The 26,131-nt window shown below is 40.8% G+C and overlaps 1 long non-coding RNA gene across 1 annotated transcript; it reads left to right on the top strand.

Moving 5' to 3' along the window:
- Positions 1-17,992: 17,992 nt before the first annotated feature.
- LOC122199904 lies at positions 17,993-23,372 on the top strand. The gene is made up of 3 exons (XR_006193649.1): positions 17,993-18,081; positions 19,578-19,707; positions 23,090-23,372. It is a non-coding gene; the product is annotated as an uncharacterized LOC122199904 (long non-coding RNA).
- The last annotated feature ends 2,759 nt before the right edge of the window (positions 23,373-26,131 follow it).

The raw sequence follows: 26,131 nt of genomic DNA, 5'->3' as shown, positions 1-26,131 counted from the left end.
TTCAAGTGTCAACTCCCAGTACCTGTGAATGGGACCTTATTTGGAAACAGAGTCTTTGCAGAAGTAATCAATTTAGGATGAGGCAATACTGGATTAGGATGGGCTCTAATCCAATGACTGGCGTCCTTCTAAGAAGAAGGAAATTTGGATACAGAAACACACACAGAGGGAAGATGTAAAGACACAAACAGACACAAGGAGAATGCCATGTGAAGATGGCAACAGAAATTGGAGTGATATGTCTACAAGCCAAAGAATGCCAGGGATTGCAAGCAACTGTTGGAAGCTAGGAGAGAAGCATGGAAGAGATTATCTCCCTCAGATCCTCCACAAGGACCCAACCCTGCTAACAACTGGATTTCTAGACTTCTAGCTTCCATAACTAGGAGAAAATAAATATATGTTGTTTTCAGCCACCCAGTTTGTGGTCATTTACAGACTAAGCAAGCTTTATCTTCTTTGTATTTATCCAACACAGCACCTAGTAGAATGCTTGGAGGACAGAAGATCTTAGCCAATGAATATTTCCTGAAATGGATAGAATTAGCTACGTGATCATTAATGTGAAGACAGAATTAAAGAATAGTTTTAGAGTAGTTAGAGTTTACCAGTCTTATTCTAGGTATCACCTATTTGAAATTAATAAAAGGGCAACTTGTTATTGGTATGATGATATCACATATAAAGTTCCCTTTAAAATGTAATAATAAAAGGAAAGGATGTTGTCATAAAAGGGTAATATTCTATGGGGACCTGTTCTTAATTCATTCCCCACCCCCAATTCTTCCCAGTATTCTGCAAATTCTGATTTCTTCCTATGATTCTAGGAAATTCTTAAATGATAATTGGTAATTCCGCATAGAAAAAAAAAGAAAGCAAAGTATGATGTATGTTTAATATTATGTTGGTTTTGAGCAGAATTTCATTCATAAAAAATTTATCAAATGGCTTATTGTGTGCCTGGAGCTGTGCTAGAGCAAGAGAATAGGACAGAATGAAAACAATGATTAACATTTTATGAAATTTTTATTATGTGCCAGGCAGCATGCTAAATGCACTATTTTATGTGATCCTTTCAATAACTGTATGGTTAGGAAAGTCCATTTCATAGATAATAAAACATGCTTAGTGAGATTTAGACACTTGCCCAAGGTCATAGAGTAAATGATAGAGACCCAGTTTTATACCTCAGCAGTCTGACTCCAGAGCTTTTCAATCACTGCAAAGAAATTAGATACCTTTTATCCTCATGGGGCTTATGGTATAGCACTAAAACAGGTAAGCAGAGTCATGGTTAAAACATGGATAAGAATACTTGCGGCAGAGAACCTAACTTAGGGTTTTCCTGGGTTCAAACTACATACCAGCTAGGGCAAAGAGAGAGGGAGCCATAGCTGTGGCTGACTGATCCTTACAAATCCTACCTTGGTTTGGCCTCAGGGGTCCAGCCTCTTGGGCTTTTGTGGGTTAGAGTTTCTGTAGACGCCTGCAGGGCAGAAACCAGAAGACCAGGTTTCTCAGCAGTTTTTAGTTAAGAGCCAAAGGTAGGATCAGGGGCCTGAGCTGGCTTATCTCAGGTTCTGTCTGCTTTCTGTCCAGGTCTGTTTGTCTTATAAAGATCCAGGACATCTGATGTTGACATAACTCCAGGCAAGGCCCATTTTTTATGGTAAATTGAAAAGAATCTCTTGTCCTTGCCAAGAGATGGTAATCCAAGGTGAGAAACTGTGTTTTTAGGATAGAGTCATCATCTACATGGCATAGCTGCCTTCCTTCTACAGATTTCAGCTAATCTTGGAATGTACAGTTTCAGGAATCTTTTTCAATCTTGTTGGAGTCTATGCATTTGACTTTCCCATGGCCCAGTTGATTTAGAAGTTGACAATCAGCATTAACTCTATCAAAGCATTTGCTAGGCTGCTACACTGAGAACTCACTGCCGTGAGCATTGTCTCCAGTCTCAGTGGACTTTCCAGGGTTTCCCTTAAAAATTCCACACTCAACAGTTTCTCACTCACTGAAGGCTTAAAAAAGGATACTCTTAAAAAGAATGGCTATTTAGTAGGGAGTCAGTTGTAAAGAGATTATTAGTGGGAGAGTCAGCCTGAGGGAAACTAGCATCTTCCCAGCTATCCTGAGCTTTTTTTATTTTTTTTCTTCTTTTGGAGTGTATGTCCCAAACATCAGTCATATTAAAACCAATCCCACCAAAACTCAACTTGCATAAAGAGGGTTAAAGAACAGTAATATCAACCTAGCATTTAACAATAGAAGAACTGTCTAGGGACCCAGCTCTTCTACCTAGAGACTCTGTGACCCTGGGCCAAAATGCAAACCCTCTATGCCTATTTCCTCCATCATAAAAGTGGAATAATAACAACAATAATAGTTTATTTCACAAGGTTTTGGGAAAAGTCAAATGAGATAATGTTTGGACAGTGTTTTGCAAATTACAAAATATTGTACAAAGCTTAGTTATTTTTACAGAAAATACATATGGATTTTCTGCCCTTTTGAATTATTCATTTTCCATCTCTTTCTAGTGGTCTGAACAATTGGGTATTTGATTTTTATCTTATTTCCTGGGAACTCTCTGTACTCTCACATCAATTATTTCATTTCATTTTCACACCACGTCTGTTTTACCTACAAAATATGGAGTGTGACTGAGTTGTCTAATATTTAAAATAAGTTGAGCTCTGACTTCTAAGCCTCTTGGTATTTATTTTTTAGTTACCTTTCTGATGTGAACTTGGGGAAAATTGTTAGGATGGATAGTTGGAGTATTACTTATCAAAGCAAACAGACTTAATAAATTACTTTTTCTTCAGATTCGTAATATTTATAAAGAGGAAAGCAGTTGGGTGCTGGAAAGAAAAGAGTTCCAGTGTCCCATGTGTCCAATGATTGTTTTTCCCTGAATATATGGCATTTTTAGAATGTAAGATTTAGCATCCTTTCAGGCAGACTTCTCAGGAACTTACTAGCTTAGGGGCCCAACATGAGTTTGGGTGCAGATGGAACCAGTCTTAATGAGCCAGACCATCACAGGGTCCAGAGAACACATCGTTCAGTGGGAAGAGCCTGGAACTGAGGATCAGATGAAGGTGGTTGATAATGGAGGGGTCAGTCCTAGCTGGATTACTTGCCTTAAGCATGTCACTTCCCTTTACAACATTACCCATCTACCTCAAAGACTGTTTTATTTTTAATTAAAATTTTTTAATGTGGTAAAATATACATAACATAAAATTTACCATTCTAACCATGTTTACATGTACATTTCAGTGGCATTAAGTACATTCACATTGTCATACTCACCACCAGTCATCTACGCCACTGCAAAAGGTTGTTTTAGAGTAAAATGAAATAATTTCTGTAAAAGCCCTTAGAGAGGCATAAAGCACCATCCAAATGCAAAAATACTGTTATGACTCTTTTTCGTCCAATAGTTTAGCAGAAGGGGCAAAGATGGGGTTAAAAACATTCCTTAACTTCTAACTGGTTAAAGGAAGTTGAATGAACTATCTTTTTGGAAGGATTCACATGAGTAGAGATGCCCTCATGGTCAGGACATGTGGACAATTTGTTGCCAAGGGCAAGAAGTACTACCTGTACATTTGAAGTCATTTCCAACTTGGAATTTCTACAAATTCACAGCAATCACTTCTTTGCTCTAGTCTCAGTTAGAAGATGTCATTCCCCCCCATGTTGGGCATTTGAAACTTACAGATCAGATAAGTTGGAACAGCAAAGAAAGAAGAGCATGTGATGCCTAACAGATAAATTAAGGGATAGTTGGGGGAAATCACTCTATAAAGTGAAAAGTTTTGATGTTCTTCTAGATGATGAGTAGCTTTCTAACTTTATCCAAATCAGTTTTTTTCATCCTAAATTCACAGGAAGGCTTTCCTAGCTTGCCAAATGCAAACTGGAGCAGACCTTTGCATTCATTAGTAGACAAATGCATAAAAGCATTCATTCAACAATATATGTACTTTCCTAATCTGGTTAAGTTTAGGAAATTGGATTAAAGAAAAGACAAATCTAGAAATTACATGCTGCTTAAGGGAGTAGAAATCCAGTGGCATAGGACTCTGTCTGGGGGTGTTGTGCTTAGGTTATTTTGAGAACTGCCATTCTCTTTTGAAATTAACTTTGTAGAGTAAGTAAGGATAATTGTTGCTTCTAGCCAGCTGTCTATGTCCTTCTCATCTAGAGTAGTGGAGTAGAGTAATGGTGTATGCGTATGTGTTGTTCATTGGACTCCCATTGTCCTGGGGATTCATAACACAGTTGTGCATGGCAATGAAGTTGGTCTGCAAAAGCACTGTGAGAGGAGGAAGAGAAGATGGTAATGGTGATGATGAAGGCAACAACTGACACTATTAAGAACTTACTATATACCTACCATTTTGCTAAACATGTTAGCTGTTTTTGCTACTTAATTATTGTGTTCACTGAAGCTTAAACAGGTTAAGCAAACCTCACAAGGTCAGTGTAGCCCAGGCTTCACTTACTGTTAAGTCCAAATTCCACCATACACCATCAATGGAGGTGAAAAAAAATCACAAGTTTGAAGAAAGTACAGGGCAAGTTCCCTTCAGTACCTTTATTCTTTATATTAACATTTCTTCCTTAAACCTCTTTCTACTTTAAAGAGGGATTTTTTAAAAAAGCATATATAAAATAATTTCAAAAAAGAAGTAAAGAGTTTCACAATAAATACCAAGATTCCTGCTTAAGGAAGAGTATACCAACACAATTGCAGATCCAGTTGTATCCCTATCCCCAGGATGATGCATATAGTGAATCTGGTGTTTCTTTGTCTTTGGCAGGAGTGAGTCCTTTAGCATAAAAAAGTCTTGCAGACTGGACTTAAACTCTATACTCTTTAGTAATTTTCAGGACAGTGATTCTCAACTCACATGGGAAAAATAGGACTAATAGAAACAGATTTGGTAAAGGGTGGCTGATCAGAAGGAAATGGTTGGCACTTGCATTTTATGTGGTTGAAAATGGGTGTAGGGGCCTGGATTGAGAAGTATAAGGTGAGGGTCTGGGGAAAGGTTAATACTCTCTAAAGTGCCTGTATAACTTAGAATGTGGTTAACACAGCTATTTGGATTGTTTAAAACTAATTTTTGAACATTGTATCTTTTCTGTTTGCATCTCTTTAGATCGCTTTATTCAAAAATATTTCTAGTCTTGTCCTTCCTCTCAGATAGAGAGAAGGAATATGTATATCTTAAGGTGCCACTTTACTAAATGGTCCTCACAGTTTCTCCTGGGGGAAGAGAGAAGAAGAAACTCATTTATTCAATTAGTATTAACTGAATCTTTACTATGGACCAGACATTGCAGTAGATGCAGATATCAAGAAGAAAGACATTCTCACTGCCTATGAGGAGTGTGCAATAAAGTGATCTTTGAGAAATAACCCTGTCCTAAGCCAGGAAACAAATGGTTAACATAGACCTGAGTAGGAAGTAGTTTTCTAGAAGGGCTGCACTGGACAGTACTTAGTAAGACACCTGAGAGATTCCATCAAAGCTAAAGATCAGAGACAAAACTTAGAAACGTCAGTAGAATAGGGGTGCCTGTGTGGCTCAGTCAGCTAAGCATCCAACGGTTCAGGTCATGATCTCACAGTTTGTGAGTTTGAGCCCCGCATTGGGCTCTGTGCTGACAGCTCAGAGCCTGGAGTCTGCTTCGGATTCTGTGTCTCCCTCTCTCTCTCTCTGCCCATCCCCTACTCATGCTCTGTCTCTCTCAAATATAAATAAACATTAAAATTTTTTTTTAAATAATAAAAACAGAAATGTCAGTGGAATAAATGTTACTTGCCATGAGCAAGGTTTGAGTTTTGGGCTGACCAGTGTAATTTTATTAGGGGTCTGTGATTCCTAGGCACAGTCTCCCAGGCCAGGAGATCATGCCCCTTTGTATTAGTGGCAGTAGATGAGGTCTCTCATTGCAAACAGGTTTCTGCAGGAGCATGCCCTTGGCAACACAAGGGACTAGGTAAAAGGGCAGAATTGGATAAGCTCATACCCATCACAGCCCCTAGAAAAATATTTCGGAAAACAGGCCATACTAATGATGGTCAAATTGTGTCATCTTCCTTGAAGAAGTGCCTTTCCTGCATCAGGACCTAATGTAATACCCTCAACTTTTATGTAGGATCAATATGAGACCTGGCAATTGAAGAGAATTTCTCTATGTTCTATAAAAATGGGGTTGAAAGTATTTTTCCACTGTGTCAGTCAAAGTCCTTTTTATAAATCCTGTCGATTGCAATCCACACTATCTCTCACAGTTAATTTCTGCTTAAGTTTGGTTCCAAGGAAAATGCTGTCTGGACTGATGAATTTGTCCACTTTCTGTTTTTAGAGAACAAATGACATAAGCCGATGTCCTTTCCATTTGCCTTAGCTGGCACAAACTTAGAACCAAATGCATTACCCAAGTGCTATCTGCCCAACTCAGGTAGCTAAAGCACTCATCCTTCTACTTCCTCCAGATGACTCCCATTTTGACTTACCCTTAAAAGACTTGCTTTTCTTGACAGGGCCAGCTCGAGTCCACTTAGTAGGTAAGACACTTTTTTAGTTAGAAAGATATACAGTTTTACTTGTTCATCTTTCTATCTGAAAAGTAGCACAGAACCAAGTGAAATCAGGCCTTCTTGAGTTATTGGCCAGCAGGATGGCATTTTACTGATACTTGAGAATAAAAAAAATATAGATAAATGGAGAATTTTTTGAATATAGATGATTTCACATTTCTATACTGGTTATTGAAAGAGAGAAGAGAAAAAGAAATAGATATAGATGTTGCACTTGGAAGATAGCAGTCCAACCAAGGTGGGGGGACCACCTTTACTTCCATTTCCTCTCCACTTGCACTCACTAGGAAGTAACTCTGGAATATCCATCAGTTGTCTGAAAATAAGCACTAATTATAGCAACACTTCAATGACTAAGAATATCCTTCAGGACCACTTCTTTAAACACATGGACATGGAACCCTACAATGTGCACACTATTAAGGGGTGAAGGCCATGAGTCACACTCAGTTTTTGTTCTCAAGATCTGGTAGTCAAAATAGATGTTACAACAACTCCATGAATTTCTCTAATATGGTGGAATGTAAATTCCTCGGTAGAAGTGGGAACATAGTTCAACCCAGAAGAGCAAAGTATCATTTTTTGTTGTTGGAAGATCAGGAAACGGTTTATAGATGAGGTGATATTGCGCAGAAGGACAGTCTAGGTTGAGCAAGCAAAGATATGAAGAAGAGCAACTTCTGAGGGTGTTCAAGGATAGTGGAAGTACCATTTGTCTCATAGTTATCTGAAGGGGAGAACAGTAAGAGAGATGAGTGATGAGTTAGGAATACATCACTGCATCCTTGAGAAGTTGTACTAAATATTGTAGTTAAAGGAGAGCTATTGAAGGTTTTTGAGCAGAAGTGATACACTAGAATTGTCCTTCAGAACAATGGAGTAGAGCGCTGTAGTAAAGAAATACCAGCAATTTACAGTCCAGAGAAAAGTTTATTGTAGTAACATGGAGGACAAATAGTACTCCTTCATTGGGAATTGTTGATGGGAATGAGAAGAGATAAGGATGGATGATACAGATGTGGGAATGATTGTTGACAGCATAACTCAGCAACTGATCCTATGTGGAGTAATGTACAAGTGCTAGCCACAACCTGTGATGACCCTGAGCTTGGGTGACTACAAGTCTCATGATGCCATCCAGGAGGAGTGATGGGGGGCCAGGAATAGAAGTTTATTGAGAGGGCTTAGATGAGGGATGGAGGAAACCTGATGGGGCATTTTGCAGATGAGGAGCTGCTGAGAAGTATCATAAGGGTAATGTGCAGTGGGGAGGCCTGCTGGGCTGTATGGGAACAGGTGGGGCATCATGGAGAGAGGCCATTCTATTTCCTCAGCACTGGGTGAGAGAAATGGAGGGGAGAAATGGAGGAGTTGGAGATCCTTCTTAGTTAAGTGATTGAAACTTCTTTAAACTCCTGAGCCAGATATGAGGGGAGAGGTCTGACAAAGCCATAGTCATCACATTTTCTGTATTAACCATCCTCCGGACAATCCTCTGGAGTTTGGGTTGTTCCTGAAATTAGCTCAACATTTTGCCAAGAAGTATACCCAGCCTGAAAAGGAAACAGAAGATCAGTGACTGGCTTTCCTGAGACTGCCCTTGCTACCCCAGTGAGGGCTACTGGTGACAACAAATTCACAGAGGCTGCGGTCCATTGAGCAGCTTACTCACTGCGTGCCAAATATCACACTACACACTTTATCTCGCTGACTAGTTGTAACTTGATTAGGCAGATTCTATGATTATTGTCATTGTATAAATGAGATAACTGAGGCTGAAGTGGATTTTTCAATGTCATATAGCTACCAAAGAGAGTAAGCAATAGCCAGGCACACTCTGGGGTGGAGGAAGACTATAGTCAGTTTTATTGTTTGTAGTAGTTTTAAGGCATCTCAAACACTGAATTAGCAAACACTGAACATTGCTCCTGAGGGAAATAAAGAGTTGGGGTCCTTCGAGGCTCTGGTCACATTTTTGTCAACCAATCAATACATGGTCTTGTCTTATGTGTATTTCCTTTTAAAGTTACCTTATTTGATATATACTTTTCACTTGTTAACATCAAACTTGGCCAACAGGACTGTAAGTCATGCCTGAGCTCGACTTCCCTAACACATGTATTTCTTTGTAAGGCACATCCTAGCTGTCTTGTGATCAGCACTAGACAGCCCTTCTGCAATACATGTGGGGCCACTTTACAAAGGGAAACTACCATGAAAAAGTGCAACAATGCAAAAAACATGACACTGAATATACTTCAAATGAGACACTGTTTATGGTGGGAGAACTGAGACAAGAAGGCAGGATATTGCCTTGTTCCACTGCAGCTGGGAACACATACACTGGTGACTCCGGTTTTTCACCACTCTGCCCATGTCTGCAAATGTCCGTGAAAGAGCCACAGGTATTGATGTTGGGGTTACAAATAAATTTTGACAAGTAGGCAAGTTAGAAAATGAAGAATCTTTGCATACTGAGGAACAACTCTACCTCAGGCCATGGGCACATTTCTTGAAATCTATGCACTTTCAAGAGAAACCTAGGGAGAAGTGACCATGTTTTATTTTGCTTGCTCTTGTATTTTTTACCTTCAGCCTAGGATTCATCATTTCCTTGTTCCTGAGTGTAAAGAACAGCCTCCTTAGGGGTAAGTTGCAAGCCCCGAAATGAGCTGCAGGCCCAGATCACATGGCCCTCAGCAGAAGTGTCAGACTAGGACCCAAGTCCTCCTGAAGACCCACAAGGGAAGGGCAGGGTGACCCAGCAGGTGCTATAGGACTGATGAACCCAGCACCTTGCATCCTCCCTCCTGTACATTCCGGACGCTTATTTACCCTTTCTTGATCTCTTTTGGGTTTGACAGCAGTGAGAGTTATAGCAGTTATTCTAATGCTAAAATTCATACTCATATAACTGTTTATGATTGTTAGTATGTTACAGAATATGGCAGGTTAGGCTGAAAGTTTTAGAGTCAGAGAGAGATATAAATTTATTCCTGGTTCTGACCCTTAATCCACTGTGATCTTATATAAATACTTTAATCTTTTCAATCTTTGGTCTCCTCATCTGTAAAATGAGGGTAACAGCTTATATGCTTCTTTTATTTTTAGTGAAGATTAAGTGCATTGATTTATGCAAGGGGCTTAGAATCGTATCTGCAATATGACAAACACTTGGTAAGCATTAGCTTTTAACAATTTTATATGTAATTCAAAAACAGTGCCTCTGATTTTTTTTTTTTTGCTTCTACAATCTAATGATCGAGAATGGGCTTTGAAGTCATATCTCCCCAATTCTGCTCCTATCTTCTCCTTTCTCTATCTGGATAACTTTGGATGGAACTTCCTTGAATGGATGGAACTTCCATTGAATGGAACTTCCTTGAATCTCAGCTTCCTAATTTGTCGAAGATGGGGGAAATGTCTAACACTTGGATTGTTTTGAATGTTAAACAATATAATACATTTAAGAGAATTTTAGCACTGGTTCTGACACATGAGAAGCCTCAATAAATCCTTGCTGCTACTGTTATTACTAATATTATTAATACTAATATGGTATCCGCATTTTGGAGAGTGCATCACAGTGCATTCTGTAGATTTAGGACTTATTTCTTACCTTTGTTGACACAGTGCATCAATGGAATGCACCCTGCTTCTTCATAGGATTGCTGTATGGTCCTGCTGAGCATTGTCAGTGGAAGAGGGCCAAAGGTCCCTCCAAGAAAGGGTGGCTGGGGCTGGAACTGGAAAGGATGGTGAGACAGCACAAGTTCTGCTGGAAAAAAAGTTTTTTGCATCCTTAACTTCCAATTCTTATCTGTCTGGGGGATCATGGAGGAGGACAACTTCTTACAAGGATCTATGTTTATACATCATATAGCCCCACTGGTTAGTTAGATGCTCAGAGCTTCTGGTACACCAACCACAATGACAGAAGTCCCTGAAGAGACTGATGGGTCCCCTTGTGTGTTTGGAGAAGCAATGTCAGAGAGCCAGTAGGTCACTTTGCACTCATAAATGTGTCTCCACCAGTACATCTCACTACATGGACGATTCATCAAGGCTGCTTGTCCACTGCTGCTTAGCAGGACAGCCACATGCAAGCCACTGCATCACACCATCCTTGAGGACACACCAATTGATATCACACCAATATCAACTGCAAAACTGTTGATATTCATTCTGCAGCTGACCTTTTCTTTCCCCCTCTCTCTTAGCCAAACTTCTCCTTCCACGAGTCCTGTAGGTGGGTAAATCTTCCTATGCTACATCCCCATGCTGGGGAAATTGGCTGGCTCTGCTAAGTGTGATTGGAGCCGTTTGTTTTTAAGCTGCACATAAGCATCGGGTGAGATTTATAACACTTTCCTTCTTGCCGAATCGACCCACTGGGAGCCATTAAAGTTTTATTGCTCTCTGCAGTTGCCTGGCCAGAGTGGAATTGAGGGGGCCTGCAGTTGGAAAAACTTTTTCTTCCATTGCCTTATTCACAGAGAGCATTGGGGGCAGGGAATAGAAGAAATGGTGGTTTTATTTGGTCTCCCCATTTTGGTCCCAATTCTTTTCCAAACTGCACTGAACTTTTGCAATGACCCCTCATATAATTTGCACTGCATGCTATACTTTCTCCTTCTCTCAAGGCTTCCCAGGGTCCCACCTCTTCCAGGAAGTCTTCTTGTATTGATCAAATGAAGGCCAAGACTTTCTCTGAGATCCCCCTTACTTCTCTTGGCTGGACACCAAGCTCTTTTTCATTTCACTGGTTTTTGTCCCAGATTTTGATACCTATTTTCCTTCTGACTTGCAGATACCTATTTTCATCTTATTGGATAAATGTACATGAATCCTAAAGTTGTAGGATCCTAAATCTGGAAGAAGTATTAGAAATTCTTTGGTTCAACTCAAACAGTAAATTAAATTACTTAAGTTCACATAGCAATTAAGGTATTCTTATCCCTGTCCTCAAGGGGAAATTTTGACAAGGAATGTTCATACACTAGGTTAAATAAAAAGAACAATATTTTAGTGATGACTTCAACTATCTCCCACACTCTCATTGAGCCTTTAGATGCAGTACGTAGGCCTGGCTTGATTTTCACTGGAGGAAGACATCGTAATTCTCTGTCAATCCATAATAGTTATTCCATATTTACCAGGTTCCAAGCACTCAGGAGGTCCTGAGACAATAGACATATAGGTCCTATATTGAAGATGTCTTGTATAATATCTTCTGAACAGCACCTGGCCAGGGTCTTGTGACCATTTATGCAGCTATGAGGGCCAGGCTTCTATCAAAACCAGTCTTTAATACAGTAAGATACAGTTTATATTGATAGCAATAAAGACCATTTTTGAGCATCTATTTTATTCAGGCACTGCACTAAATACATAAATAATTTCATTTTTATTCTTATAAAAACCTCCTAAGATAATTGTAGCTGCATGCTATCTATAAGGAAACCAGAGATGAAGAAGGATGCAGTGACTGGTCCATGGTGGTACAACCATCAGGTGGTGGAGCTGGGCCTAGAGGCCAGACTCAGGCCCCATACATCTATATACTCTGTCTCCTGTCTCATTGCAGACCTGTCAGCCTCAGGAAACTCTCAGAGTCATTAATCCCTCAGTGTGATGTCAGGTTGCTATTCTCCCTTCCTTACATATTTGCATTCAGTCAGTTCAGCATCTGACTCTTGATTTCAGCCCAGGTCATGATCTCACGGATTGTGGGATTGAGCCCTTCATCATGCTCTACACTGTTAGCATAGAGCCTGCTTGAAATTCTCTCCTCTCTCTCTCTCTGCTTCTCCCTCCTCAAATAAATAATCATTAAATTTTTTTTTTTAAAAAGCATAAATGTTTTAGATGGGATGTAAGATTTTATTAACAGGGATGGGAATTTTAACGTAAGCACTTTGTATGAAGTCACTCCCTAAGAGGTCTACTTCATCAACTGTCATCCCAACAATCATTGATAACAAGGACATTCCACTTTTATTGGAGATTGACAGCAACATAGCAAAACAGTTGAGAGCCCAGTGCTGAGGTCAGGGTTCCAGTGTTTGATTCTTGGCCACTGTCACTTATTAGGAGCTAAGTGATCTTAACTTTCTATGGGCCTCAGTTTCTTCATCTGTACCATGGGAATGATAAACGAATCTACTGTACATGGTTAATGTCATGGCCAAATTAAAGCTAATACATCTAAAACACTTATAACTATATCTGGCATATAATAAATTCTCAATTAAATTTGATTTTTATTTTCTCTCTTTCAAGTGTCTAAAGTCATTCACATTATCATCACATTTAGCCTCATATTCTGGGATAAAAGCTATCATTAAATGATCACTTAATTAAGGAGGCATTTGTAGACAACAAGGAAGACACAAGTTCACAGGCACTGGAATTCACTGAGATGAACCAAGGCAAAGCAGAGAATTTAAAATTCCTCATTACAGATCTCTCTCTAGAAGAAACCCATCTTCTCAATACTGTGGATGTAGTATGGTGAACATTCTGGATCAGCAGCCTTTCTAATTTTGGGACTAAACTGAAACGTAACATTTGGTTATGTTACCAATTCTCTTGACAGAGACACTTCCTTTTCCCAGTCACCTAATCCTGCCCCAGGATTGTTGGTACAATGTAAACATCCAGAACTCTTGTATGTCTCCAGTGCTCTGTTTATTCCCTTTTCCCTAACACATCCCAAAGGACAAGGTCAAAAGTGGAATACAAACTCTTTCCAAATAGTTCTCAAATTTTTTACAATTCCCAGATTGATAGATGAGGGGTAAACTGGCAAAATGAAACCAGTGGGGAACTTCAAAATATGTAGCTGTTATACTTCGTGTAACTCTGTGTGCTAACACAAGCCCACCTCTCTTTGGCCATTGTTATCAATATAATAGTTTTAGTGATATAAATATAATAATAATTACTATTGTCACAATAATTTTTACTGGGCATTTCTTTGTTCCAGTCACAGTGTGAGGCAGGTGGATCCAAGAGATGAAGGCTTGCAACAGTCTTAAAAGGCAAATACATCTGCAGCAGAGCTTTTCTTTAGATGCAGAGTAGAAACTCTGGACATACTCTAAAACTGAATGCCTATCTGACCCTTCATATCTCCAGCCTCATTCGACCACTCTCACCACAGCTTTCTTGCCCTCCCCAAACATATAGAGCTGGCTAGTTCCTGTTTCATTGTCTCTGCATTTGGTATCCCTCTTCTGGGAAAAGTTATACTGGACCATGAGATGTCTCACTACCTTTTGAGATTTGGGTCTTGTTCCTGTTGTTGAGGCAGGTCTGCCCTTACGCCACATTCTGAATTAATCCCCTCACCTTTAGTTTTATTTATAGCACATTTCTTTATGTATAGAGCATGCCATGCATTTGCCAGTCTAACTTCTTCATTAGAATCACAAGCCTGTGCAGACAGGGATTTTGTCTGTTTTGCTCACCCTGCATTTCTATCTACAGAAACACTTGGAACGTAGCAGGCACTGAATACATATTTATTGAATAAACATAAACACCAAATGAAGGAATTAATAAACTAAGGGAATTAACTTCCTAAGTTTGCACATCTGGTGATTCTGTCAGTAACTTCTTGCGGGAGAGCCCTGGTATGGGGTAGGAAGCTTTACCTTTGGTTCCTGGAGAAGCTGTCTCATCCAGTCCTCTTATTGAAAAGGTGAAGAAAGGCAGGCCCAGGCCCATAAGTCATGACTGCGACATGGTCGACCATAGTTTCCCTCTCATCCATAAAGTCTCTTTATGTAATGGCCAAATGCTGATGCCATTAATCACACTTAAATGGCATCTTGCCTCTTCATCGGGCTGGCCCCCCTACAAGTGATTTGCTGGTTCCTGAATAGAGGGCAAGTACAGAATGGTGACTTAGGCCACTGCCCCCTCTCCACCCGAGGCAGAGCCTCCTTGATCCCTGAGCCTGAATCCTGCCTCAAATCTAAGCCAAGGTTAGTCCCTTGTTAGGAATTGTCTCAAATTCTGGCCATGTGTTTGATGAACAGTTGTATAGAATATGGTGCAAAGGGCACAGAATATGGTGCAAAGGCCAGGGTATCTGAATTGAGGGATGCTGCCTGCCCGGCCAATCTAGAAAGGGTGTTTTCATCTTGTCAACCTCAGTTTTCTCAGCTGAGATACGATGGACAGGTGGCACCATCTGCAGCCTTCAAGACTCCTGTCAGCTCTGAGGGACCCTCTCTAGTGTCCACCTTGTTCTGCTCCTATTACTGTGTGATGCTCTGCTTGCCAGTACAGACCTGGCTGCTTCTCTCTCCCAAAGACCCTGGGGTGAAGCATGGTCACTCTGCCAAGAGCCAAGATGCAGAGAGAGAGAGAGAGAGAGAGAGAGAGCGCACAAAGGCGGAAGGATTGTCACCTATTAAGCAGTCTGACTTGCTTAATCTGACTTGCTTGACTCTTTCCTGCCCCAGTGAATTAGAAAAGGACATTTCAGGAAAATAGAAGCAGGGGGACTTAAGCAATATTTTTATCCTGCCAATTATCAAGAAACTGTAATCATGGGAAACACCTAGCAAAGTCTACAGCTCCTCATGTGCTTGTTCTCTGAGTGCAGAGACCGCCCCCACCCCCAGGATAAGCAGAAAGGGGAGGGAGCCCTTTTGAGAGAGGAAGAGGAAAAAATAGTTCCTTAGAGCTGGGAGCTGGCCAGTGTGTCTTCTAATTTAATTACTTATCTTTCCCTCAAATTGTTTATGGTACACTAGGCTATTAAATGTGCCATAAGCAAACTGTTCTTGAAAGAGGAAGTGGATTTATTTGTTTTAGTTACCACTCCAACAAAAGTCTATTTCTTCCGCTAATTAAGATTCCATTCGCTAATTTAAATGTTATGCTAATTAAAGTATAATTCTGGAAATGTAAAAAGGAGTTAAAAAAAAAGAAAGAAAAAACTGGGTTGGCCTTTAGGAATTACATTAAATTTATTGCGTTGTAACAATGGTAAGCTGGGTGATTATTTCATTTGCCTCGCATGCTGTATTCACGCTTCTGCTTATTCATACCCATTCTCTCACTTCAGCTCATTAACACACACTTCCCCACTCCCTCTCTAATGGGAGTCTTCTTGTGATGGTTTAAGATGAGTTGTGAGTTAGATCCTTGAAGCAATGTTTAGAATTTCTTCAGCTGGGCCACACAGAGTGTTGCAAGCTGCCGCCTGACTTGATGTTTAGAGAGAGAAAAAAGAAAACATCTGGATTTCTGCTTTGTAACCAATTTCTGGAGCCAAGTTGCTGCTGCTCCAGCTTTTCCTCCATCCTCTCTGAAGTCTGGGTATGTTACAGATAACAGAGATTATAGTATTTTACAAGAAAGAGAATGATTTTCCTTGGTCACGTTAGTGCCTGGTGCTTCTTTTCTGAGCTCAGGTGTGGGACTCTGGTGACCTCAGTGGATGTTCATGACATGGGCAAACCCTTCTCCTAAACATCAGCTTCCTCATCAGAAAATGCAGGTTGTTAGTAGGATTGAACACACTGAAGTTTAGGAAAGCACGCATCACAGCGACTGGGACATAGCAAGCTGCCCATGTGTCCACTTTCTTCCTAATTTTGAGACTGTAGCACCAGACCAGAAGCTAAGGCTCTGGAATTTCTCAGCTTGAACTTTGCCCTGCAGGTGATCAAGAGAGAATACTTAGCTTCTGCCTCCAATTAAGGCAAAACACATGTAGCCAAATGCATTTGTTTTTTATTGCTGCATAACAAATTACCCCACAATTTAGTAGATTAAAGCAGCAGACACTATTATCTCCATTTCTGTGGGTCAGGAATCTGCAAGAGGCTTCTCTGGGCTTTTCTGGCTTAGAGACTTTCAAGAGACCTAGCAATTAACAGACCAGCCACAGCTGCAGTCTTCTGGCCTGACTGGCCTTGAGGATCCAAGTCCAAACTCACAGGCTGTCAGCAGCCAGGAGCTTCATGATGCGGGGGGTGGGGGGGGGGGAAGGGTCTCTCCAGAGGGCAGCTGGCTTCCCATCTACATTTCCTCCTTCTTCTATTCATTACTAGTCACTAAGTACTACTCACAAGCAACAAGGAGGGGATTTCACAAGGATGGGAACCCAAGGCAGACCACAGGATCATCTGAGAAGCTGGTGTGCCTTTTTGGGGTACTTACTTTATGACTCAGTGCTTTGGTCTGTCTTGCCCTCTTCTTGTCAGAACAATAGCTTATGTCCATCCATCTCCCCACTGTCCAGTATGGACATCTTGGGATGGAAGTCTTCAGACTCTTGCTCAGAGTCAGCTGTCCAGGGATGTGTGATGTGACCACCACAGAGGGACTTAAAAAGGACTATCACAAGGGTGTGTGCAAGGATGAGTGTTGTCTGTGTGTGTCCTGAAAATCCATAGGTGGACTCTGGGCCATATATCTGACGATGCTAGCAGCCTTCTGACTGTGGGACACTTCGGGGAAGCAGTTGGAACTCAGTACAAGAGGTTGGGGCAGGGAGGTTTCTTTTGCGGTAAGACACAGGAGCTAGGACTAATAGAAAAGGAAGCTAACAAAAATGAATTCACTTGCATCTCAATTTGACTTTCAATGCCAGAAAGGAGAAGGAAAACAGCATCACAGAGTTAATTGTCTTTCATTTCTCATCTGGTTAGGTTGGCTTCTTCTTTTATTAGTGTCTTTCTTGCCAACCCTTGAGTGAGATGTTAACACTATAAACCTAAGGCCACCATCTAAGTGAATCTTGACAATTCCTGCTTTCTACTGGCCCGTGGCTTGGAAGGGAGAGGAAGGTGATAGGTGACAGGTGGGAGGGGGCCGGAAGTAGGAAGTCAGTGCTGGGTAGTTGGCGTCCACAGCAGAATAGCCTTTGGCGGGCACATTAATCTATGGGGCTGTTGGAAAACTGCTGTCAAAAGTCTCCCCAGAAATTGTATACACTGTTGCTAATTGAATCACACAGCTGGGGTAGTCTGGCATTTATACTGGCAGACTACAGGAATATTTGCTTGTCTTTACTACTAAAGGAGAGGAGGACCAGGTGGGTGGGGAAGTGATATTCAGAATAGGTCCACAGGTGAGCAGAGATGGGCATGATACCCTTCTGGGACACCACTCACACATCCCTGCTGTGCTTGGGAGAGTAGTTAGTTTGCCCTGGTCTGTCATACACCCCTCCCTCCACTCACTGTGAGTGTAGACTGTGTTTACCCAGGGTGTGCAACACAGGTGGACTTATTCCCTACTCACTGCTGTCCTCGTGTGAGACTTAGGAACATAGAGTCTCAGCCAACAGAATGGACCCGTAAGCTCATTTATCGCTCAACAATGAATAGCTGGTTCTGATTCTATTAGGGTTTATAAATCACCTTCTAAGAACCTCAATTGCTGTTCACTTCATTCACACTTCACACGATCTCAGGATGGAGTTTGTGGTATGTTTAGTGAGTAAATATTTACCAAACATTCCCTAATATTCTGAGTGCTGTGTTTGATGCTGGGAAATGAGTGGTGGTGACAAAAACAAATGCAGTCTGATCCCTGTCCTCAGTTTACATGAAGAAGGGATAAGTGTCTCGGGTGGGAGAGTGGTGGATTACTGATGGCCCAACTGCGTTTACATCTTCACTCAGATACCTGCCAGCTGTGTGACCTTGGGCAAGTTACTCAAATATTTCTAATCAGGAATGAAATGATCAGATCTGTGTTTTAGAAAGAGCATTATCACCGCAAGTCCAGAAAGCTGATGGCTAGGGTGGAACCAGAAAAAATGGTTATCAGTTAATGAACTCTTGCAGTGGTCAGTGTAGGAGGTATCAGAATTTGAACTAAGAAGAAAACAGGATGAAAGTGAGGTGCATTCAGGAAGCAGCAACTGTTCGGGCATGCAGGAAAGAGAGGGAGGCATGCAGATGGCTCAGGTTTAATCTCTCGGTGACTGGTGCATGTCGGTGTTATTAACTACGGTAGGAAAAGGAGTGCAGAAGATGGGAATGTGGCAAAGAGAAGAAACTTAGAACTTGCCTTTGGGATGAGTTGTACTAAGGGCTCCTTGGTGTCTGTGCTGTGATCTGTGACCTGGGTTCTGTGCTCCAATTCCAAGGAGGTCACCTAGAGGAGCTGAGGATCAGAAAAAAAACTGTGGAGGAACGGGATTTTGGTGGCAGTTTTAAAAACTCCTTTCATAAGCAGTGAAATAAATCTGGAGAGATGCCCTCCTCTCCCCTCAGAGGCTTCTTCTTTGTCGGGCTGGATGGAGTGGGGTGACAGAACATTGATCGGTATGAGATAGATGGGAGGAAAAGCCCTCATTGCCTGCTGAATCAATGCTCCCTTAAAGACTGCAACAAACAGGATTAAAGGTTGAAAGACATTTATTGAGGGGCGAATCTGAGTGTATGTTTTATTAGTCAGCCATGGTCCTGGGTTTATAGAAATGCCCAGCCTAGACACTGCCAAGAGCAATAAATCAGGGCTTTCTTCATTGGCTGGCTGCCTGGGCAATGATGTGGGGGTGTGTAGCCCCAGGCCAGAAGGATGGAAGAGAGTGTTGTCTCTAGTCCATCTGGGGTGGGGGAGGGGCTGGAGGAGGCTTGGCCAACACGGGCTCCTGGCTTCCTTCCCCAGTCACTCACAGACTTAAGATCAAACATACTTACTGCATGGGTAGAGGCCTCGGGGCACTCTCAGAATTAGGATGTTCCCCACCCTTCCTGCCAAAATCATTTGCCTAACCTTTTGCCTGAGTGATTCAGAAGCTATTAAATATACAACATCCACACAGCTGGGCATTAATTGGAGGCCAGAGCTTGATTAATGAACATTATGCTAATGTCAGGTCAGGGGGCAGATTATGTGTAAAGGGCCAAAACAGTAAGCCGAGTCAAAAGTAATAACACCACCTTTCCATCCCTCCGCCTCCCCAAATTAGTTGGCAGCTGGAGGCAAGCAGAGAAAAGGCATATTGATGAGATGGTGCATCACAGTCTGGCACTTGCCCTGGCTTGAGACATCCGCAGAGGATCATCGCCCCAAGGAGGAGTGGCAGCCACCCTGGAAAGGTGGGCTCCTGCTCCAAGCTTCCCTCTGGGAGGTGCAAGTAGCTATGGGTTGCAGATGTGACACTTCTCAGGCTAAGTGGCTCTTTCGAGGACTCTGAAAACTTATAGAGATGAGTAATAAAATATCCCACTATGAACATGTCCACGTAAAGTGTTTGTATCTGAACACTGAAATGAACTTGGACAAACAAATCCTTAATCAGTCACTCCTTAGAAATCTTGTTTCATTTGTCAGGTAGAATACCACTCACTTCTGAGCCTCCATGTGCTTGCCTAAGTGTTCTGTAGTCTCTCTTCCTCTGATTCCTCCTCCTGAGTTCTCCCTTGAATACAGAATTTCTATCATGTTCTTTCTTCTTCTTGTCTTCATGCTCCATGATTTCTCCAGGGCTGAGTGTAAGTTATCACAGGTGACTTTTTATGAGTTAAGTTATCACAGATGACTCCAGAAGGTATATGTCTGAGCAACACGTCTCCACCATAGATTTGTTGCCAACACCTCTGTGTGTAAATTCTGTAAAATCCCTAATTCACTGTACAACATGCTGAATTCTTCTTCTTCTATTACTAACATACATGTACTTGCTGCCTGATATAGAAACAGAAGTTTCTGTTTGGGCTTCCCCCTCACTTCTTTTTTAAAGTTTATTTGTTAATTTTAAGAGAGGGAGAAAGCATAAGTGAGAGAGGAAGAGAGAGAGAGAGAGAGAGAGAGACAGAGACTTGGAGCTCAATCCTAAGAACGATGAGATCATGACCTGAGCTGCAATCAAGAGTTTGATGATGCTTAACTGACTAAGCCACCCAGGCAACCCTCCCCCTCACTTCTTAAACTGCCCATGACACTTTCTCTGCCAATTTCTACATTTCCAGTGTCTCTGCCACTTGTGGAGTTCAGAGTCCCACCCTCTCATTTATGCTATAGCACGGTCTCTCAACCCATCCCTCCTTACCCAGTCAATGCACCATCCTGATCAGCGGATGTATTTCTCTCCGTGTTGAGCCTAACAGTGCTTTCCCACTGCCAGGCTCCCTAAAGGAATACACAACCTTCAGACTCTGGGTTTAACTGATACTTAATCACATTTCATGCCGTTCTCACCTTTCTCTCTTCCCTTCATGCCATGGGGCTAATGGCCTTTCTGGAGGATGTAACCCACATGTGGACCTCCTTGGCCTATACGTGGTGTTGTGTTGATGTGAGTGTGCAGGACCTCAGGTTTCTGTCCTAGACCTGTCTTGGGAAATGACTTCATAGATGACTCAAATGAGGGTACATATAACGATAAGCTAAGGCATACCTACAAGATTGGGAATGACAAGAAGCTGGGGGGAGAGACTAAATATGTTGGATGACAAACTAAGAATCACAAATGAAACTGACAGCCTGTGAATGGAATGTAACCATATTGAATTTAACAGGAATAAATATAAAGTCACATTTTTGGGTTAAAAACAATCTTTAAAAAGATACAGGATAAGAGAAATATGGTTTAGCTAAGGCACCAATTAAGAAAATTTCTATTGACAGCAAGCATAATTTAGGACAATACAGTCCAAGTTATCAAAAAAGAAGAGAGAATTTTAGGCAATATTGAAATTTTCTACCAGAAGGATGGTGACAGTCTTCATTGATTCCATGTTAGGCATTGTATATTCAGAGTACTATACTTTTCATAAATTAGACAAAAGGGCATGTTTTATGAAGATTAATTAAAGAAAAATTATATATATGTATATATATTCATATATATATATGAATTATTGAAGGAATTAGGTGTCTCCCTATCCCTTCCAAAATTGAAACTGTAAATGGTCTTTCTCCCCCTAACTTCTGAGGCCCTTTGAAATATTCTTTATTCTTTTGATCTAAATGAAATGTTATTCCTTTAAACCCTCCCTAGTACACTTCATGTGAATTGACTGCATCCTCTTTCATGATCCCATTGCATTTTGCCTGGTCTTGTATTTATATTCTGGCCAGTCATTTGTATTTCAGCCACCAAGTTTTAAGCCATATGAGACTCAATTTGGTATTTCAGAATCAAGCATATAATTAGTAAATGTTGAACAAATTTACATACAGAGACAATATTACCCTTTAATCCAATATTTCCCAAACTGTTTTCTAGCTGTGTTCTGAAAGCTCTAAGAGAAGCATAGTCTCACAGCTATTAATACATATTCCAGAAAGAGTTCTGTGGTCAATTAAATAGGGGAGGTGTTAGGTTAATTAAGGTGAAACTGGTTTCTTTACTACAGGACATTTTGGACTCTTTAATATGTTAATGTAACCTGTGAATCATCAACAGATGGCTATTATATGCAGGGTCTACCAAAATCATTTAACTATAGAACACAACTTTTATGTAACACCATTTGACATTTAGTGGAACATAGTTTGAGAAATGTTGAACTAAGTCTACCTTTAAAGAAATGGAGCATAACCTGTCCAGGGAGGGCCAAGAGTTAAAGTGAAAGGGGTAAGAACCTGGGAACTCACCTTATAAAGAAGGAGATACTACATAGCCATGTACTTGAGTCTTCAAGCAAATATGTATTTAAAATTTGATGGCAATGTTAGCCATGATGATAGCTAAAAAAGATTGGGACACCCTGAATACAGAATCACCAAATCTCCTGATAACTAGAGAGATAAGTGGAACCTTTAAAGAAACGGGTGTGACCACAGAGGGAGATCTCTGAGTTCAACCCAAAGGCTGGAAATGGAGACAGAAATATACGAGGTAGAATGTACAGAAATGCAGCAGAGTGGGGGAATCAACACACAAGATGGTGATGGCCCAGGGCAAAGGGAGCCAATTTTTAGACCAAATCATTAGTGTGTGAACTAATTAGAAGGCGCACAGGTTCCTTCAAAGTACATACAGTAACCTGTTTTGGGTGGCTGATCTGGAAAATCATTATGCATGGATTTTGATATAGGCCCGTTTTGAGTTCTGCCTTTTTCAAAGATTTAATGGCGAAATAGAAGGCATGATTACCAAATTTGCATACAGCAAAAATCTGGATAGTCAACAATGTTGACAAAGGGAAGTCAAGATTTAAAAAGATTTCAGTTGCTGAGAATAATTGATCAAACAATTACAGAATGAGAGCCAGTAGAGATAAAGGTGAATATTTGCAATTAATTTCCAGTTTGCAGGGGTGTGGGGTCTGACTTGATTGTATGTGGAAAGGGCACCCTTACAAGGCTATCGGCCCAATAGGAGGAAAAGCTGACCACCCCGCCCACTGCCAATACGTACCACAAATGTTAAATCTAATACAAGTGTGATGTTTTGGGTAAAGGAGGTAGTGGTTTTACTGTTCTCCTGAGAGGTCATACAAAATGTGAAATGTTTTGTTCTCTTTCGGGCAGGATTGGAGATACATATTGACACAAAACTTTGGTCCAAGGGAGGTGGCCTAGGAAAGTGAAGGAAAAGATAAAAATCCTATCTGAAGAAAAATGGTTGGAAGGACTGGAGATATTTAATTTGTAAAAGAAAAGACTTTGGGGAGACATTGCTTTTTCCAAACATCTGAAGCATAAAAAGATAAATTGGATCAACTGGATGGCTTCTGGTGTTAGAATAAAGAGTAATGCCTGGGATTACAGGGAGGCAGATTTCAGCTCATTGTGGTGTATTAAACTTTTTAACAACTGGTGCTATTGAGCAAAGAACTGATTCACCCTAAAGGTCTCGAATGAACTGCCTGTGATTAAAATGAAGTAATGTGCTAGCAGCACTGAGCATAGTTCCTGACACAGGGGAAACACATGCTTCATGGTTATTTTTCCTTCTCTCTCATGATGTTCATCTGTGTCCAGTGACGAAATGGGAACCACACTATGTATTTCCAACAGAGAGAATTCAATAAAGAGAATTAGCTACAGCAGTGTTGGGGAACTAAAAGATCCAAAAGAAATGAATATGTGCCCCCAAGATAACCATAGGAAGTAGCTACCACTCCATGGAGATGGAGGAGAAGGGGAAGGGGTGGAACTCGGGACATAGCAGCTCAGAGGACAGACCGTTTGGAATTAGTGCTCAGATTTCTGAAAATGGGGCACCTGTGGGAGAACATGATAAGATTAGTTCTGGGATTTCTAAACAGAAGCTAGAGGTTGAAGCCAACTGCAGCCACTGGAGGTCTTCTGCCAATTCTGGATACCCATGACAGAAACACGGGAAAAGAGGAAAAAAGTAGCCTTCTCATACCCCACCTTTTGGATTCAATTTGTACTCTCAATTGGCAGGTCTTATGAGTTGACCAGAAAGTGTATTTCTCATTATTCCAGGTATAGGGCAAAGTCTGGAAGGTAAATTTGGAGCCAAAGGAAAATATTCAGCACAGTTGGCCCCTTGACTACTCTGAATCCACATACACCTTTATATACTTTACATGGGTGCCCTGCAACTTCATGCTTCAACTAAACTTTCATTCTCTCATGCATTGCCCATGACATGTGCCCGTTGCCCTCAGGCAGCACCTCCACCTGGTAGGATTTCCTATCTGGTGGGATGACTCAAATCTCCATTCTTGATTTGCTTTAGTTTTGTACCAACATTGACTACTGGACATAGAAACACTAAGGCAGATGTGTTCCCTCCTCCTCCTTCCCTTCCACCATTTCTCTCCTTTCTTTTTCTTCCTTTTACCCCCTCCCCTTCCTCCTTCTTTCCTATTGCCCTACAAAATACCTGGAGGGCTGTTGTGGAGGGGATTCCTATAGTGGGTGAGAAGTTAGATCAAAATAGTTTTCATGCTTCTTTAATGCAAAATGTTCAAGGTTTTAATAAAAACAGATTGTTACTATATTGTGATTTTGTATTAACTAGTTTCACTGCATTAGTTTCTCTTTGCCTCTGGATATCTTCTATCTGGACTCCCTGATTCACATGCCTGGCTATTCCCAATTACTCTATCAAATAGATCATACTTAACGGTCAAAATTTAGAAAGTGCAGGCAAACAAGAAGACTACAAACAGCTCATAATATAATCTCAACTCCAAGCAGGCATCACTGTTCAACTGTTGGTAAATACCCATGTAGTCGTATTTCTATATTTATGAATTATATGTAGATATAGATACAGATATTTGTATCATTCACTACAAATGGTTTTATAATCTTTCTGGTACTTTTTGGTAATTTTTTATGTATGTGAGTATTTTCCTTTTACAAATAATTCCTATACTATTTTTAATCTCTGTATAGTACTGCAGCATATGGCTGTATCATAATTTATTTAACCAATCCTCCATCACTTGGGCATTTGGTTGCTTAGAATTTGTTGCTGTCATAAATATTGTGCATGTTCTCAATGATCATTATGGAATAAAGTCTTTATTGCCTACCCTCTTGATGGTTAAACAATTTATAACTTTTTAATTGCCAAAATATGTACACACGATTTCATTATAAAAGGCCTGGGAATGAAGAACAATGAGAAACCAATAGTTCTGTCATGAGATTCCCAAGGCACCTTATTTAATGAGCACTGTGTGTCCAGCACCATGCTGGGTGCTGTAAGAGCACAGATATGTGGTGTTTCTCCTAAGAGAGATAATAGCCCCATAGAAGAAAACGAGGCAAGAGACTATCAGAAAAGTGTTATGATTTAAGTAGAAGTGAAAGCCACAGCAACAGCTCAACTGAGGATTAGGTGAAGCTTACAGGAGATAACAAGAAGATCCCAAGTTCCGTCTTGTTAGGCAAGCCACACAGGGTGGTCATGTCAGGCCATGGTACCAGACCCTGGACACTGCCATTTGGGCATCAAGTTTATAGTTCTGTTCTCAGGTCATCTCTAAAAATAGTTCCAGGGTTATTTTCTTCTTGGAATCTGAGAAATGACACCTAAATCATACCCAGAGGAGAGGGTACCTGGGATTCTTCTTTCCCTTCACCTGAAAACAAGTTTTTGTGGCACATTGTCTGCAATGTGCATCTGCCAGGAGACGGTGAAGACAAAGGTGAATCAGGAAGTCCTGTCTTTGAGCAACTTACCAAAACACGTAGAAGGAAGTTATGTGCTTATATGGCAAGCATACAAACTTAAGTATGTGATAAGCATACAAGTGTCATGAGGTAAGCACATCTCACAGATCATGAAAATTCAGATGTAGACTTATGGAGGAAATGGTCATGAAGGGTGGGCAGAATTGTGATATGTAAAGACAGAGAAGGGAATGGCATATATGAAGTTTGAGGAATGAGAGCACAGTTTGAGGAATGTCTAGACAGAGTAATATGGTGTAAACTAACAGTTTAAAATTCTGCTTTGAAAAATTTTATTACAACATTTTAGTCAAATAATTACTACCCCATTTTACAGATGAGGAAATTGAGTGTCACACAAGGAATGACTTAGTTCAGTGCCATTCCCACTTGATTACTCAGTTGGCACATGCT

This window comes from Panthera leo, chromosome D1 (genome assembly GCF_018350215.1).
Source record: "Panthera leo isolate Ple1 chromosome D1, P.leo_Ple1_pat1.1, whole genome shotgun sequence".
Lineage (NCBI taxonomy): Eukaryota > Metazoa > Chordata > Mammalia > Carnivora > Felidae > Panthera > Panthera leo.
The sequence above is the reverse complement of the archived record's forward strand: the minus strand, read 5'-3'. Positions and strand labels throughout refer to the sequence as shown.